This window comes from Arachis hypogaea, chromosome 4, assembly GCF_003086295.3.
Source record: "Arachis hypogaea cultivar Tifrunner chromosome 4, arahy.Tifrunner.gnm2.J5K5, whole genome shotgun sequence".
Taxonomy (NCBI): Eukaryota; Viridiplantae; Streptophyta; class Magnoliopsida; order Fabales; family Fabaceae; genus Arachis; species Arachis hypogaea.
The window spans coordinates 40,019,932-40,037,136 of NC_092039.1; the positions used below are offsets into that span (position 1 = coordinate 40,019,932).

General features: G+C 33.4%; 1 pseudogene; it reads right to left on the reverse strand.

The window, feature by feature from the left end:
- The window catches only part of LOC112794836 (uncharacterized), a 93,559-nt pseudogene extending 86,814 nt beyond the window's left edge, over positions 1–6,745 (reverse strand).
- Between the last annotated feature and the right edge of the window lie 10,460 nt (positions 6,746–17,205).

The window sequence follows — 17,205 nt, forward strand, 5'->3', positions numbered from 1 at the left end:
GTTCTAGAGACTGGGAAGTGCATGGATGAAAACATCATCCTTGGCAGACCCTTCCTAGCCACAGCAAAGGCTGTGATTGATGTTGATAGAGGTGAACTGTTCATTCAAGTGAATGAAGAATCCTTTGTGTTTAAGGCTCAAGGATATCCCTCTGTCACCATGGAGAGGAAGCATGAAGAGCTTCTCTCAAATCAGAGTCAAGCAGAGCCCCCACAGTCAAACTCTAAGTTTGGTGTTGGGAGGCCACAACCAAACTCTAAGTTTGGTGTTGAACCCCCACATTCAAACTCTAAGTTTGGTGTTGGGAGGTTCCAACATTGCTCTGAGAAAATGTGAGGCTCCATGAGAGCCATCTGTCAAGCTACTGACATTAAAGAAGCGCTTGTTGGGAGGCAGCCCAATATTATATTTTATCTATTTTCTTTTGTTATTTTATTTTATTTTGTAGGTTGATGATCATAAGAAGTCACAAAATCAATTGAAAAAGCAAAAACAGAATGAAAAACAGGAAGAAAAACAGCACACCCTGGAGGAAGATGTTGCTGGCGTTTAAACGCCAGTAAGGTTAGCAGTTGGGCGTTTAACGCCCAGTCTGGCACCATTCTGGGCGTTTAACGCCAGAAAGGGGCACCAGACTGGCGTTAAACGCCAGAAAAGGGCAAGAACCTGGCGTTAAACGCCAGAAATGGGCACCAGCCCGGCGTTTAACGCCAGAATTGGCTCAAAACGTGATTTTGAATGCCATTTGGTGCAGGGATGACTTTTCCTTGACACCACAGGATCTGTGGACCCCACAGGATCCCCACCAACCCCACCACACTCTCTCTCTTCTTCACCCATTCACCAATCACCTCAACACCTCTTCCTCAAAAACCCATCTTTCTCTTCACCACTCACACCCTAAACACTACTTCTTCCCCCTTTTGGCCGAACCACACAACCTCCTCCATCTCCTCCATTTTCTTTTTCTTCTCCTCTATTCTTCCTTCTTTTGCTCGAGGACGAGCAAACCTTTTAAGTTTGGTGTGGTAAAAGCATTGCTTTTTGTTTTTCCATAACCATTTATGGCATCCAAGGCCGGAGAAACCTCTAGAAAAAGGAAAGGGAAGGCAAAAGCTTTCACCTCCGAGTCATAGGAGATGGAGAGATTCATCTCAAGGGATGCACTTCCCTCCACAAGACTATTGGGAGCAACTGAACACCTCCCTAGGAGAATTAAGTTCCAACATGGGACAACTAAGGGTGGAGCACTAAGAACATTCCATCCTCCTCCATGAAATTAGAGAAGATCAAAGAATCATGAGAGAGGAGCAACAAAGACAAGGAAGAGACATTAAGGAGCTCAAGCATTCCATAAGACCTTCAAGAGGAAGAACAAGCCGCCATCACTGAGGTGGACCCGTTCTTTAATCTCCTTGTTCTTTATTTTCTTGTTTTTCGAATTTTTATGCTTATGTTTGTCAGTGTTTGTGTCTTATGATCATTAGTGTCTTAGTGTCTATGCCTTAAAGTTATATGAATCCATCACCTTTCTTAAATGAAAACTGTTTTTAATCACAAAAGAACAAGAAGTACAGGATTTCAAATTCATCTTTAAAACTAGCTTAATTAGTTTGATGTGGTGACAATACTTTTTATTTTCTGAATGTATGCTTGAACAGTGCATATGTCTTTTGAATTTGTTGTTCATGAATGTTAAAATTGTTGGCTCTTGAAAGAATGATGAAAAAGGAGACATGTTATTGAGGATCTGAAAAATCATAAAAATGATTCTTGAAGCAAGAAAAAGCAGTGAATACCAAAAAAAAAGCGAAAAGAAAAAGAAAGAAAAAGAAAGAAATAAAGTTGTGATCCAAGGCAAAAAGAGTGTGCTTAAGAACCCTGGGCACCTCTAATTGGGGACTTTAGCAAAGCTGAGTCACAATCTGAAAAGGTTCACCCAATTATGTGTCTGTGGCATGTATGTATCCGGTGGTAATACTGGAAGACAGAGTGCTTTGGGCCACAGCCAAGACTCAATAAGTAGCTGTGTTCAAGAATCATCATACTTAACTAGGAGAATCAATAACACTATCTGGATTCTGAGTTCCTAAAGAAGCCAATCATTCTGAATTTCAAAGGATAAAGTGAGATGCCAAAACTGTTCGGAGGCAAAAAGCTACTAGTCCCGCTCATCTAATTTGGAGCTTAGTTTCATTGATAATTTGGAGTCTATAGTATATTCTCTTCTTTTTATCTTATTTGATTTTCAGTTGCTTGGGGACAAGCAACAATTTAAGTTTGGTGTTGTGATGAGCGGATAATTTGTACCATTTTTGGCATTGTTTTTAGTATGTTTTTGGTAGTTTTAGTTGAGTTCTTAGTATATTTTTATTAGTTTTTAGTTAAAATTCACTTTTCTGGACTTTACTATGAGTTTGTGTGTTTTTCTGTGATTTCAGGTATTTTCTGGCTGAAATTGAGGGACCTGAGCAAAAATCTGATTCAGAGACTGAAAAGGACTGCAGATGCTGTTGGATTCTGACCTCCCTGCATTCCAAGTGGGCCCGGAAGTGGATTTTTATGTCATTTACTCATCTCTGTACACCCTAGGCTACTAGTTCTCTATAAGTAGGACCTTTTGCTATTGTATTTTTCATCTTTGGACATCTAGTTCTTAGATCAGATCTTGGTTCTTCTGGTTCCCTCTCTGGGGCCGAAGCCAATGATCACATTTGTTCTTATGTATTTTCAACGGTGGAGTTTCTACACACCATAGATTAAGGTGTGGAGCTCTGCTGTACCTCGAGTATTAATGCAATTACTACTGTTCTTCTATTCAATTCCGCTTGTTCTTTGTCCAAGATATCACTTGTTCTTCAACTTGATGAATGTGATGATCCGTGACACTCATCATCATTCTCACCTATGAACGTGTGACTGACAACCACCTCCGTTCTACCTTAGATTGGGTGAATATCTCTTGGGTTCTTTAACCGGAATCTTCGTGGTATAAGCTAGAACTGATGGCGGCATTCAAGAGAATCCGGAAGGTCTAAACCTTATCTATGGTATTCTGAGTAGGATTCAATGATTGAATGACTGTGACGTGCTTCAAACTCCTAGCAGGCGGGGCGTTAGTGACCGACGCAAAAGAATCAATGGATTCTATTCCGGCCTGACCGAGAACCGACATCTGATTACCCATGCTGTGACAGAGCATAGGCGACGTTTTCACTGAGAGGATGGGAGGTAGCCACTGACAACGGTGAAACCCTACACAAGCTTGCCATGGAAAGGAGTAAGAAGGATTGGATGAAGACAGTAGGAAAGCAGAGAGACGGAAGGGAAGGCATCTTCATACGCTTATCTGAAGCTCTCACCAATGATATACATAAGTATCTTTATCTTTATCTTTATGTTTTATTCATCATCTATACCCATTTGAGTCTGCCTGACTGAGATTTACAAGGTGACCATAGCTTGCTTCATAGCAACAATCTCCGTAGGATCGACCCTTACTCGCGTAAGGTTTATTACTTGGACGACCCAGTGCACTTGCTGGTTAGTTGTGCGAAGTTGTAGTTATCACAATTTCGTGCACCAAACCCCCTAAGGATTCAGATCATAATAACAACTTACTCATGCTGTAAAAATCTAATGAATTCCATATAGATGCATCTAAGAATAGATAAACTTGTATACGGAATACCTTATGTAAAGCGTCTACCAGAGCTGGGATGATACTGTCACTCAAAAACTTCAAATAGGATGCATCCCGACCTTGAGATTGCCCTTTCTCAATAGCCAACTTTGAAGAACTTAATAGCTCCGGAATTGCTAAAATGATATAGGAAATCATAACCATTAAAAATAGTTGGGATAATGGCATAAAGCAACTTAATGAGCAGAGGAAAATTGTTAACAAAAAAAGATGCAATGGAACAATCATTCTTATACATGAAACGGCTGCTTTTCTAACCTCCTCATGGAAGTAAAATTTAAGAAGTGGAACTAAAGTTTCTGCAACCTGTCCCACATACAATTTAATACTCAGAAAAAGATGTTTCTATAAACAAAGTGCAATATTAAAGGTGTTATTAACTTTTATAGTGTTCCCAGTCTAACCTGATCAATCCATGGAAAGAATCCTTCCTTTAACTCATCAGCATAACAGCAAAGCATGTTACAAGTTGTGGCCTTTTCTTCCAGAACACTAGTTTTGATACCAATTCTTTTGTCCCCAAGAGTGATGGTCTCCATACTATAATAGTATAATGAATAAACAAAACTTAGTTGGATTTATCTTGCCTAAGTAAAATTATCAATGCATCTGACTCACCAGTCAAATGAAACTGTAATGAGCATTTAAAATGACTGCAAATACGTATGTGCATGTGCATCAAGATCTATGTGTGTTGTGAGCACAGTGCATACATCATGAAATGCAAGCAAATTTCTTAAGTATTGAAAACAAAGAATAAAAATAGTCACTAAAATTATAGATATTAAGAAAAGGAACTAATAAGATTATAGATATTGACATTTGCAAATCATATAAAATACCTGAGATGAATCAGCCACTGATGCTAAAGCAGTTAAGACGCCCTTTTGTAGCATTTGCTTACCATTCTAAAAACACAGGAAAGGAAAATCCAAAAATAAGTGGTATGATGAAAGAATATATATGTATTAAAACAATAATATTACCCTTGGGAATAATATTCTATAAACATACCTGAAGAATTACAAGCAACTTGCTAACAATTCCATCCAAGTAGGGTGTTAAAATATCAGGTGTGCAGTTCTCATTGAAGTTGAGTACTGCTGAAGCAGCATGTGCCTGTATAGATCATATTACAGAAAAGTTTATACTAGAAGCTTATCTAATTAAAAAATAAGGTAGATCCAGTGCCTATATCGTATTAAACAAATGTTTATAGTAGGGCTCAATGGCTTATGTAGCCGATCCCACATAGTGGAATAATAAGGCTTTGTTGTTGTTGTTTATTTTTTATTTTTACTTTTTTTAAGGTAGATCTACAAACTGCACTTTTGCATAGCATGTTGATTATTACCAAAGGAATAGAATAAAACCAATTGCCATCAAGATATATGAATCTAACAGGACAATGAATTTACTACAACATATAATACAATGTCACTCTTTTATGAGTTTATGCTATATTGAGAATGTAAGAAACTAATATTGTAAATGAGACCTGCATTAGTTATAAAGTTGCATAGCAACAATCAAGACTATACCCAAAGCTCATAAGGAAATGACATCATTTTTATTTTAAATTTCCACTAATCATTGTGAGATTATCCATGTTCAGTGACAATAAAAACTACACTGACCTACACACGAGGATTTGGAAAATCATCCATGGCAACCGCTAGTGCTAGCAACACTCCTTGATGGTATTGAATTTGCAAATCTGGACCCAAATCAGTAGACAGTTAACCGATTGCATTGATAGCTGCCCACCTCACACGAGGGTGTTGATCATTGAAGGAGTTTAATACCATAGCCACAACTTGATCCAAATTCTTTATCATGACCTGCAACAGCAATAGGAAGGAAACACAAAATAAAAACCACAAACACGGAGTGAAAAAAAGAGGATACTTCCTACATGGATAAGTAACTTCACAATCAACAAACAATCATATACAAATTACAAGATATTATACTACCTAACATGAAAAGTTAACAGCAATTCGAAAGTTAAAGTTTTATGTTCACTACCTTTGAGCAACCCTCAGCAATTTGAGCAAGTGCAATCAATGCAGCATGGCGTTTTTGCCACTCAGGAGCAGCTAAATAAGCAGGCAACTGTTCAGACGCAATCGGGATAATAGTATTCCCACCCAGTGATATCGAAAGTCTATCCAAACACTCTTGTCCAACACTGTAGTTACTTGTTTCGCCGACATCTTCGTCCTCTGTCTTAGCACTGGGCCAAGCAGGATCATCCTCAATATCCAATAGCATCTTCATCAGAATGGCAAACATCCTGCTGATAAACTGAGACAGCTTCCTCATCATCCCAGGTGCCCTCTCCCTCGCCTCGGTCAGAGTAATCACAAACTCGATCACCAAATGCCGCGTGCCTTCCTCCAGCGACTCTGCCTCAGCAATCTGAAGCATGGCTCCAACAACATCCACCTGTTGCCATCAGAGGAACCTCGGCTCCGTACCGGCAAGCTCGATCAGAAGTTCCAGAGCCTCCTGTGCAGTTAACCACTAATCGGCACTGTTTCAAACTGAATTTTGAGACCAGAGCAAGACACTACACAATAACGCGTTTGGAATGAAAAATTAGCGAGAGAAACAAGAGATGGAGTTAGGGCTAACTTAGTTCGTGGAGTGCGAATAGATCAAAAGATTGAAGATCTATGCAACCCTATATATAAAGTGTTTGATTCAATTTGATTCAATTAGTGGAGAAGCTGGTCTTTGTCGGAGAAGAAGTTACCAACGGAGTCAACTATCATTCCGAGCTTCGCTTCAAGCTTTGCCATTCAACAATAACCACTGAGTTTCCACCGAGTTGAGATGAGTTTTACGAATCGCTACAGACGTGACGAGAGCGGCGATGGAGGGAGCCCGTGCGATGAAAGGGATGACAGAGAGAGATCCTGCGACGCGAGCGGCGGTGACAGTGGCGGAAGAAGCTGGTGTGACGTGAACGGCAACGACAGCGGCAGAAGAAGCTGGTGCGGCGGAGAGAAGAAGCAACTCGGAGACGAAGAGACTCATTTGATTTGTGTGGAATGTGAATGGATTGATAGGGTAGGGATAAAATTAGGGTTATCTCAATATTTCCGACGGAAAATTTTAAATTACAGACGGATTTTCCGTCTGTAATAATTTAATAAAACACAGCGTTTTGTCTATTGAATTACAAACGGATTTTCTATCTGTAATTATTTTCCACAAAAAAATTAATTTTACCGACAGAATTATCGACGGATTTTGTTTTTCGTCTGTAATTTATGCTAATTCATTTTTTTTGTTTTCTGACAAAAAATTCCTCTAAAATTCTGTCTGTATTTCCGTGGGAGAAAATCCGTCAAAAATATTTGTCTATAATAACTAATTTTCTAATAGTGATTTTTATATTTGTAAAAGGATTTATAATTAGAGATGAATCCTATTAATTTTTATTTCTCAAACATTTTGAAAAAAGTAATTCCTTACTATCCCATCCTTAAGTGAGATAGAAAAAAAATATATAAGAGAAGATATTAAATAGCAACTAGAGAAAAATTATACTTTATAAGATAATTAAAAAAATTGAAAAAATGTATTTTCACATAATTATTTAGAAGCTCCCGAAAAAGTTATTTTTATTATTTTTTATTTTTTATTGATATGAAAAAAAATATTTAATATAAAATTAATATAGTTTAGATACTATAAATATACCATTTTTTAAAAATAAATTAGAGTAAAATTAAGTCAAAATTTAATCTTTAAATATTTTATTAAAATAAAAACAACCATTTGTACTTTAATAACTTTGCGAACGCTAATAAAAATATCTTTCAAACAAGTAAACTAACGTTATACTTATAAAAGATAAGTTTTATATAACAAAAATATAAAAATCCTAAATTTTTATTGATTTTCTAATAAAATTTTTAAACTATCTTATCTTTTATCTTCAACTTCACACTACAAGAAAATAAGTTTTCTGCCACACTTTTAAAGCGTGTTGAAAAGTGCTAAAAAATGGTGCCAACAGCTTTTCGCCACGCTTTTTGAGCTATCGACACGCTTTTGAAAGGGTCACATCCACCAGCGTGCCGGTTGCTCTATCTGCACACTTTTGTGGATCTATCGGCACACTTTCTTTTTTGCCACGCTTTCAACTCTTGCCACGCTTTTATGTATTAACCTATCGGCACGTTTTAAAAGCGTACCAAAAAGTGAAAGATATCGGCATGCTTTTGAAGCGTGCCAATAGTAAAAGATATGGTATCGCTTTTGAAGCGTGCCAATAGTCGAAGAAACATGGACCTATTGCCAAGCTTTTAAAGTGTGGCTATATCCCTATCATTAAAATAAATAATTTGGCATGTGCATTTATAATGCACTCCAAAAACAATAAAAAAACAGACAAAAATCATTGAATATCATTTAAACTAAAGTCTCAGCAAGGATGCATAAATTGCATAACAAAATTGAATTGTGTCTATAAAAACTTTATTCAAAATCAAAATCAGCCTATAATTGGACTGTGATAACAAAACCACATCAAAATCAAAATCAAATATAATAGAGAAGTAGGTGTTATTAGTTATTACCATACACAAGTATATATCCAAATACAAAAATCAACCTCCTCCATATATTTATATGTTGATCAACTCCACATTCATCTCTTGTTCTCCAAATCTCTAACTTTCACACCGCTATCATCACCTGTGATCTAATTTGAAACAAAGATATGAATGGAGAGAATCAAAAGTAATAAAAGGCTTGAATTTTTATTTCCAAATATAATCCATATTTGAAGGACGATGGCTTTGTCGCAAGACTCGCGAGAGACCAACAGGCTTGGCCTCAAGCTTTTCCAACTGCCGTTGACGGTAATTTTGGACTCAACGGTGCTACATACAACTACAATTCTGTCATTGTTAGAATTTCCATTGGAATCCAAGAGGAGCTTGCGGAGATCGGAGATGGAGACAGAGATGAAGGGAGCGTTGGTGGTGAAGTTGCAGACAGAGCGGATGGTAGCGTAGGCCAACACGAGGCCCAAAACAGCAGAGAGAAGGGACGCTAGGACTTGATAATGCAAGGACATTGACATTGGTTTGTAGTATGGATGTTTGGACAGTGATTATTGTGAAAGTTTGGAATTTGAAAAATAATTTAAAAATTTTATTAAAAAGTTAATAAAAAATTAAAATTAAATTTTTTTTATTATACATAAATCTATTTTTGATAGATGTAATGTTAATATTTTTTGTTTAACCAATACTTTTGTCAGTGTTCACAAATTTTATAAATACATAGACTTAATTTTCCTTATTAAAAAGTAAATATTTTAAGATCAACATAGTAACAGAATGCTCTATGTAGGTGTCCAGTATTTGAGTCTAGCCCGAACTCGGCATGGGCTAGGCCCCTGAATGACTGCATGTTGCAAACTCAACCCCAATCCCATGAAATTTAAATTTGGAGTTAACTTCCTATCTTTCAATTATTTTTTGCTCTAGGATCTTCAAAATGAAAGAAAAAGAAGGTTAAGAGAGCATGTACTCTAAATCTCTGATGGCATATATATGAATATTGAGTTTCTACTATGTCAAGTGTTTTAAAAGGTTCTTCCGTTGCTTGTTAGTAATTATCCAGCTGTAAAGTATTAACACTTTTTAAGTTTTAATATAATAAGAATATTGAACTCTTCCTAACACTTTCAATGTTAGTTCGAATAACTAATCACCATAATTAGAATATTTATTAGCAAAACTACTAATGATTAATACAATCATCTTTGCTTCCATTAAGGCATTAACCATTATCATGTTTCCACTCATTCGACAACCACCAAGAGGCCACCTTTCAAATTTTGGTTCATGATCCAAAATAAGTTCTGATTTGATAAAAAATTTATTTTAGAAAATAATTTATTAAAAAATGTAATAGTTATGTTTGAATGATCGAAATAAAAGTAATTTTTATTTTTCAATAAGTATAAAACATAAAAATTGTATTTGATAAATTGTTTTAGAGTTTAAAATGATTTTAATAGAATAAATATAATAAAAAATAAAAAATATAAATACTCATTAATATATAAAATTATATTAAATTTTTTATTTTAATAAATAAAAATTATTTTTAAAATATTTTTTTAATTTCTTTTTAAAAATCACTCTAATTTTTAAAAACCACAAATATAAATATAAATACATAATAATTTTTTATTTACTAAATATAAAATAAAATATTTTTCTAAAAAAAATTATCAAATTAGACCTAAATCCATTCTCTCCAGCGCCATTATTCATTAGAAAAGCAATTATACAATTAAACACATCTTGTTGTCCATCTTTTCTACCTAAACCTAATGATTTCAGCCACCGGCCATATACAATTATACATGGTTTCTCACCGGAATTTAGCCACGCTTTTTTTATGTTGCCGATAATATAAGCATGCAAAATAACTTCAATTATGAGCGTGGGTCACTCAACAAACCCAACCTTTGTTATTATCTAAAAAAAAATTATTATATGACCAATAAATATTATTATTTTATCTGTATTTAGTTATAAAAAATATATAATTTATATTTATATTTATCAGAATTTGTATACGTAAATTAATGTAGTTTATATACATATTTTTTGAAATCTACATATATAAATTAATGGGTAAAACGCAGAAATAAATCAAATCCAATAAAAAATTACACAATTCACCCAAACCTAAAAACATTACATAGATCTCCCTAATTCACGTCTCTGTGTAAATCGAATGAGTCTAATTCGATTTAGTAACTCTCATACTAAATCGAACCAGTCTAACTCGAATTACTAAAGAAACATGCAAATCGAAACTGCTTGACTCGATTTACGCATGCATGGAACATACCCTAGTAAATCGAATCAATATAGTTCGATTTATTCTGCACGTGACACCCGCAATAATTTGAAACAAGCTGTTTCGATTTACCCATGGTTTTCCACACTTATTGATTCGAATTACATACAATATGCGTCCATGATAAGCTATTATTTGGAATACGTTATGCTAAGTTATTATTTTGGAAATTACATCAAATTTTTTTACAAAGAATTAACCTTAGGATGCCCTATTTAATTAATAGGGTTAAGTATGATTTTAGCCCTTAACATAGAGGCCGAAAATTTATTTCGTTTCTGGCTTTTTTTTCGCTCAAAATGGTCCCAAAGGTTTCAGTTTGTTTTAAAATTATCCTTTTTATCAATTTTTTAATTTTTATTCCAAAAATACCCCTAACTAAAAAAATAAAAACAAAAACAACAACAACATTGAATAAGGGGAAACGGGGAAGGGGGAAAGGGGGAAGGGATTTGCGGGGGGAAGGGGGAAGGATCTCGTCGCTCCAATCCGCCGCCACTGCTCCAATCCATCGCCACTTTTCGTCATCGTTCGGTGGCTGGATCTCGCTGCTGCTCCTCTGGTCTCGACGGAGGTGCTCGATGGCAGTGGGTTCTGGTACGAGGCAAGAACAGGGCTGCCACTGCTCGTCGTCATACGGTGGCTAGATATCGCCGTTGTTCCTCTGGGATTGGCGGAGGTGCTCGATGGCGGTGGGTTATGGTTCGAGGCAAGAACAGGGGAAGGTTTTGGTGGTGAGCCGAGGGAGGAAAAGAGGTTGCGCTGTGACGGTGGTGCTAGGGTAGCGCGAAGAGAGAAGAAGAAAAAGGTTGTGGCGCTTTGATGGCGGATCGGCGTTGTGATGGCAGTTTCGGGTGGCTCGCCGGCTTTTGCTTCTGCTTTCATTCTTCTTCTGCTTTTGCTTCCGTTCTGCTTTTGCTTCTGTTATGTTGTTGATTTTTTATTATTGTTATTTCTGGTTGTTTCTGCTTCTGATTGATTATATTGTTTCATTATTGTTGTTGTTCTGCTCTAGCTTCTGTTTATGCTTGATTCCATTGTTGATTCATTGGTGATTCATTGTTGTTGTTGTTGTTGTCCTGCTCCTGCTTCTGCTTGATTACATTGTTGATTCATTGTTATTGTTACTTCTGGTTCTGTTTCTGCTTGTGCTTGTGCTTCTGCTGGTGCTTGTGCTTGATTTGGGAAAGAAGGGGAAGGGAGCATTTTGGTCCGAAAGACGATTTTAAAACAAACTGAAATCTTCGGGACCATTTTGTAGCGAAAAAAAGGCCGGGGATGAAATAAATTTTCGGCCTCTACGTTAGGGACCAAAATCATACTTAACCCTAATTAATACAATAGTATGTATAATTATACATTGTATATACAAAATTATCTATTAATATTCAATAGACGATATAGTTGAATATTAGCAAATAAGATATAATAAATATGAATATTGCGATGATGATTAATATTAAATTTCTAATAAAAATTAATTAGTAATAAAATTCATATTGACCATATATCAACAAGAAATAAAAAGCTTCTAAAGATAAAAAATAAAATTTGGTTGACAAAATTATTTAAATTAAAAAAAATCAAAATTTTTAAATTACTCGTTACTTACATTATTTTTTTATTAGTTTAATATTGATGGTAATTAATTATAATAAGAATACATATAAAGTACATAATGTTAATGGGCAATATGAATTTTACTACTAATATTTTTGATTTTTTTATTAAAAATTGAATACTAATTATCATCACAATATTCATATTTATTATATCTTATTTGCTAATATTCAACTATGTCATCTATTGAATATTAATAGATAATTTTGTATATACAATATATATCTATACACATTATTGAGTTAATAAATAGAGTATCATAAGGTTAATTCTTTGTAAAGAAATATGAGGTAATTTCCAAAATAATAGCTTAGCATAACGTGTTCCAAATAATAGCTTATCATGGACGCACATTGTATATAATTTGAATCACTTCAATTCGAATTAGTAAGAATGGAAAATCATGGATAAATCGAAACAGCTTGTTTCAAATTATTGTGGGTGTCATGTACAGGATAAATTGAACTATATTGATTTGATTTGCTAGGGTATGTTCCATGCATGCGTAAATCGACTCAGGCAGCTTCGATTTGCATGTTTCCTTAGTAATTCGAGTTAGATTGATCCAATTTAGTAAGAGAGTTGCTAAATCGAATTAGACTTATTCGATTTATATGGCACTGGATTTGATGGTCTCAGAATGTTTGGACCATTAAATGGTCCCAAAACAAAATATGTTTTTTATGTTTTTAATAATGGCTAAATAGTCTTTATCTAATTTTAATTATAAATTAATTCCTTATATATTATTTAATTATAAAATTTATTTTTTATTTTATAAATAATTATTTTATCATTCATTTATCATGTTTATTAATAATAAAAAACTAAAATAATAACAAATTAGATCTTCCATTAATCGTAATAAATATTTTACAATCTTAATCGATCATAATTTTATCATTGATCCATTACATACATATTGGATTGGAAAAATCGTGTATGTTAGAAATTCAATCGATTGGAATTGATACACAATCGATTGAATTTCGCAAGGCATGTGGGGTTTTTCTTATTCAATCGATTGGTCATATTACCCATCGATTGAAATCATCAAAGCAATCTGGGTTTAGTTACTTACGCTATTAAAATGATATATGAAAGTTTAATCGATTGGTATGATAATATAATCGATTGAAGTTTGTACTCGACTAATGGTATTTTCCAATTTAATCGATTGGTATGAGCATTCAATCGATTTAAATGTGACGTGAATAAGGTTTTTTCCTACATTCAATTGATTGGTATGATAATACAATCGATTGAATTTTGATATGCGCTATATATTAAAGCTTGATAACTACCCGTGTTCAGCCTCCCTCCCCTTTTTAAATTTTACAACTCCATTTCTGCATAACCTCTCTTCTCTCTCTAAATCTTCTCCCATTTCATCCACATTCACTCCAAACTACATACATATTATTAATCCTCATCCAAATTCCTACAAGACTCACCAAACCAATATTTCCAAAATGGCCAGAACTAAAAACGCAAAAAGAGCTAGGGTTGAGAGTAAAAGAAAAGTTAAGATTAGAGTATCTAAATCAAAATAAAAACTTAAAAAAATTGAAGATAGATGGATAATACAATAATAATTTATAAAGGAAAATTGAGAACAGCATAACGTATAAGTAGTGCACAATTCAATCGATTAGATAACACAACCAATCGATTGAATTGTGAAAATCCATATTACTTTAAAGACTTAAATTGATTGGTAACACAATCAATCGATTGAATTGTGAGACCTCATATTGCTTTAAAGCCTTCAATCGATTGGGTAACATGAACAATCGATTGAATTAGAAAAAACCCACATTCTAATCATCATTCAATCGATTGTGTAAAAGTCACAATCGATTGATTTTTGAGAAAACCATACTATCATCCAAGATTTAATCGATTGTTTTATGAAACCTGAATTCCAATCAATTGAATTATGGGAAATTTGAAATTCAATTGATTATTTTATTAATCCAATTGATTGATTTTATAAGAAATACGATTTCACAACCTTATACTGATGTAACGGATCAAAGATAAAATTTTAATCGATTAGGATTGCCCAAAAATTATTACAATTAATGGAAGATCTAATTCGTTATTGTTTTTATTTTTTATTATGATAGATGAATGATAAGATAATGATTTATAAAATAAAAAATAGATTTTATAATTAAATAATATATAAGGGATTAATTTGTAATTAAAATTAGATAAAGACTACTAAAAAATTATTAAAAAACTTAAAAAACATGTTTTGTGATGGGACCTTTTAATAGTCCAAACATTTTGGGACCATCGAATCTAATGCCGATTTACATAGAGACGTGAATTAGGGAGATCTATGTAACATTTTTAAGTTTGGGCGAATTGTGTAATTTTTTATTGGATTTGGTTTTTTTTTATTTTACCCTAAATTAATAAAATTTATTTATTAAAAACAATTTAATATCTGTGCTGATCAAATGATGACAAAAAATATTAACAATTATTGACTTTCAAGAGTTTGTTTGAAAATCATTTTACATGAGAAAAAAATTCTATTTCCTTTAAAAAAAAAATTATTTCTATTTAAAACTCAATTCTATGATTTAGAATTATTATAACATATTAATAGAACAGAATAAAATTTGAAGAATGTGATTTAGAATTGTTATAACATATTAATAGAACATCTATATATGTATATGTTATATACTTATATAAAAATATGTTTTAAGTGGATATTGAACCAAAGACTCTTACTAAATGCAAAAGATCCTTAGTCACTAAAAGAAAATTATTAATTGATAATTTAATATTTTTTTACATAAAAGCCATTTTTATTTTAAATTATCATCAAGTTATATAATAATATTATATCTTTTTTGTAATCCGCGGGTAAGATTAGATACCAATGGGTAAGAGCGGATAGAGTTAGGGTTGAGATATTCTCAACCCACGAGTAGAGTTAGGGTTAGATTCAAACCCGACTCTATCCTATTCATTGTCACCCCTAAGTGTAAGAATGGATTTAAAAATCAGACCTCTTTTGACCTAATTTATAAATGAAAAAAAATTAAAATTAAAATTCTAAAAAAAATTCAAATTATTTATTTTTGATTATTTCAAAAAAAGAAAAAAATTCAACTTTTTGAATGAAGTTTAATTTTTAGTATTCGAAACAAGCTCTAAGATTCTTAGGATGATTATTATTAGAGGATAAATGTTACTAGTACAAGAAATGAAAATGTTTAATGAGATTGAACAAGATATTTAAACAAACAATGATACATTAGATGAATGTAAGGATCGTATACATGGTATTAAAAGGACATTGCGGTCATATAATTTGTCACATATGTAGCCATTTTTGACAATGACGTGTGAGTGTAACTAACATTAACTGTTATAAACTAACCACGTTAAGTCATTAACTACCTTATCACTCCCCCTTGGTCCCTCAAGCTGAAAGGAAAATATTTTCCTACTCTTCTATTAGGCATGACTCGTTTTGGGTTGTGTTTGGTAAAAAAAAAAAAAATTGGTGTGCTGTGTTCAATATTGTTGACACTTCTTTTGTTTGGGGGTGGGTGGATTATTTTGATAATAAACACCTTTTTAAGTTTTGGTCACTAAACACTTTTTAAGATAATAGTTTATAACAAAAATTTTATATTACAATCCAAAATATAGCAATTTTAAAACCAGCCCAACAGTCCAACACTATAGAATAACCACCTGAAGGCCATATCTGCAAGCAGATATCATGAAAAAGCAGAACACTAGGGAGCTTCGCGTTTTTATAGCATAAAAAAAGGGCTGCAGATTTGGTAAGAAACGGAATGGAAGGCATTTTAATATAATCAATTTTTTTTTTAAAAAATTCACATATAGTTATTTTTATATAAAATTGATAGTTAAAAATTATTAGATAATAATCTCGTTAAATATATTAAATTATTTAATAATTATTAACTATTAATTTCATATAAAAATAACTGTTTTTACCTTAAAAAAAGTAATATCATTATCTTTACATTAAGATTAAGTCTTAATTTTATTTCTAATTTTAAAATTTTATTTTTATCTAAAACTTTTTATTTCATAAATTAAAATATTTTTTTCTATTATTATTTTTATTTTCTCTTATTATTCTCTCACTCTCACAATCAAATAACTATAACTATTTCTATGATCATCACAATTGCCAATGTTTTACACTCTTACCTAAAAGAAAGTGAAGCATTTTCTAGAAAAAGGATTCGGTATACATATCATCTTTTGGTCACCAGTGGTCACAGAACATGTTTGAAACACTGGTGGTGTCATCCACCTTCAGCCGTTTGATCTTGATCCCAAGGTGAATGTGGCGCTATATGTTGGCAACATTTCATTGGTCAATGACCGACTAAATTCTCATTTTGGTCCCTAAGATTCACGCGATTACTCATTTTGGTCCCCAAAATTTAAAATTACCTATACTGGTCGAGTAAAAATACCCATAGTCGTCCCTGAAATTCACGCAAATACCCATAGTAATCCCTAAGATCCCAATTTTTTCATTGTAGTCCTCCAGATAGAGCTCCGAGCACTCAAACTGGTCTCTAGCCATATTTCAGGTGATGAGTCACCACCGGAGCACTGACGTGGCCCCGGATTGCCACGTGGGAGGGGTCCAAAACATCGTCGTTTTGGTTTAGCACCCTTCATGGCCAAAAACGACGCTGTTTAGATATTTTCACAAACGTTTCACTTTACTCGTCTCTTCTTCTTCCACCCTCTGACTTCTTCTTCATCTCCCCATCAATGGTGTAGCTGTAGGGTTGTATTTGCTGGCTAGAAAAATTTTAGAGAAGAAATCATTCGACCAGAAATTGTTATCGTTCTTCCCCTTCATCACGAGAAGAACGTGGTTCTGACTTTGTGATCGGACTCAAGGTAACCTTCCCTTTTTTTTACTTTGCATTTTTAATACAGTGTTGATTGATGATATGCAA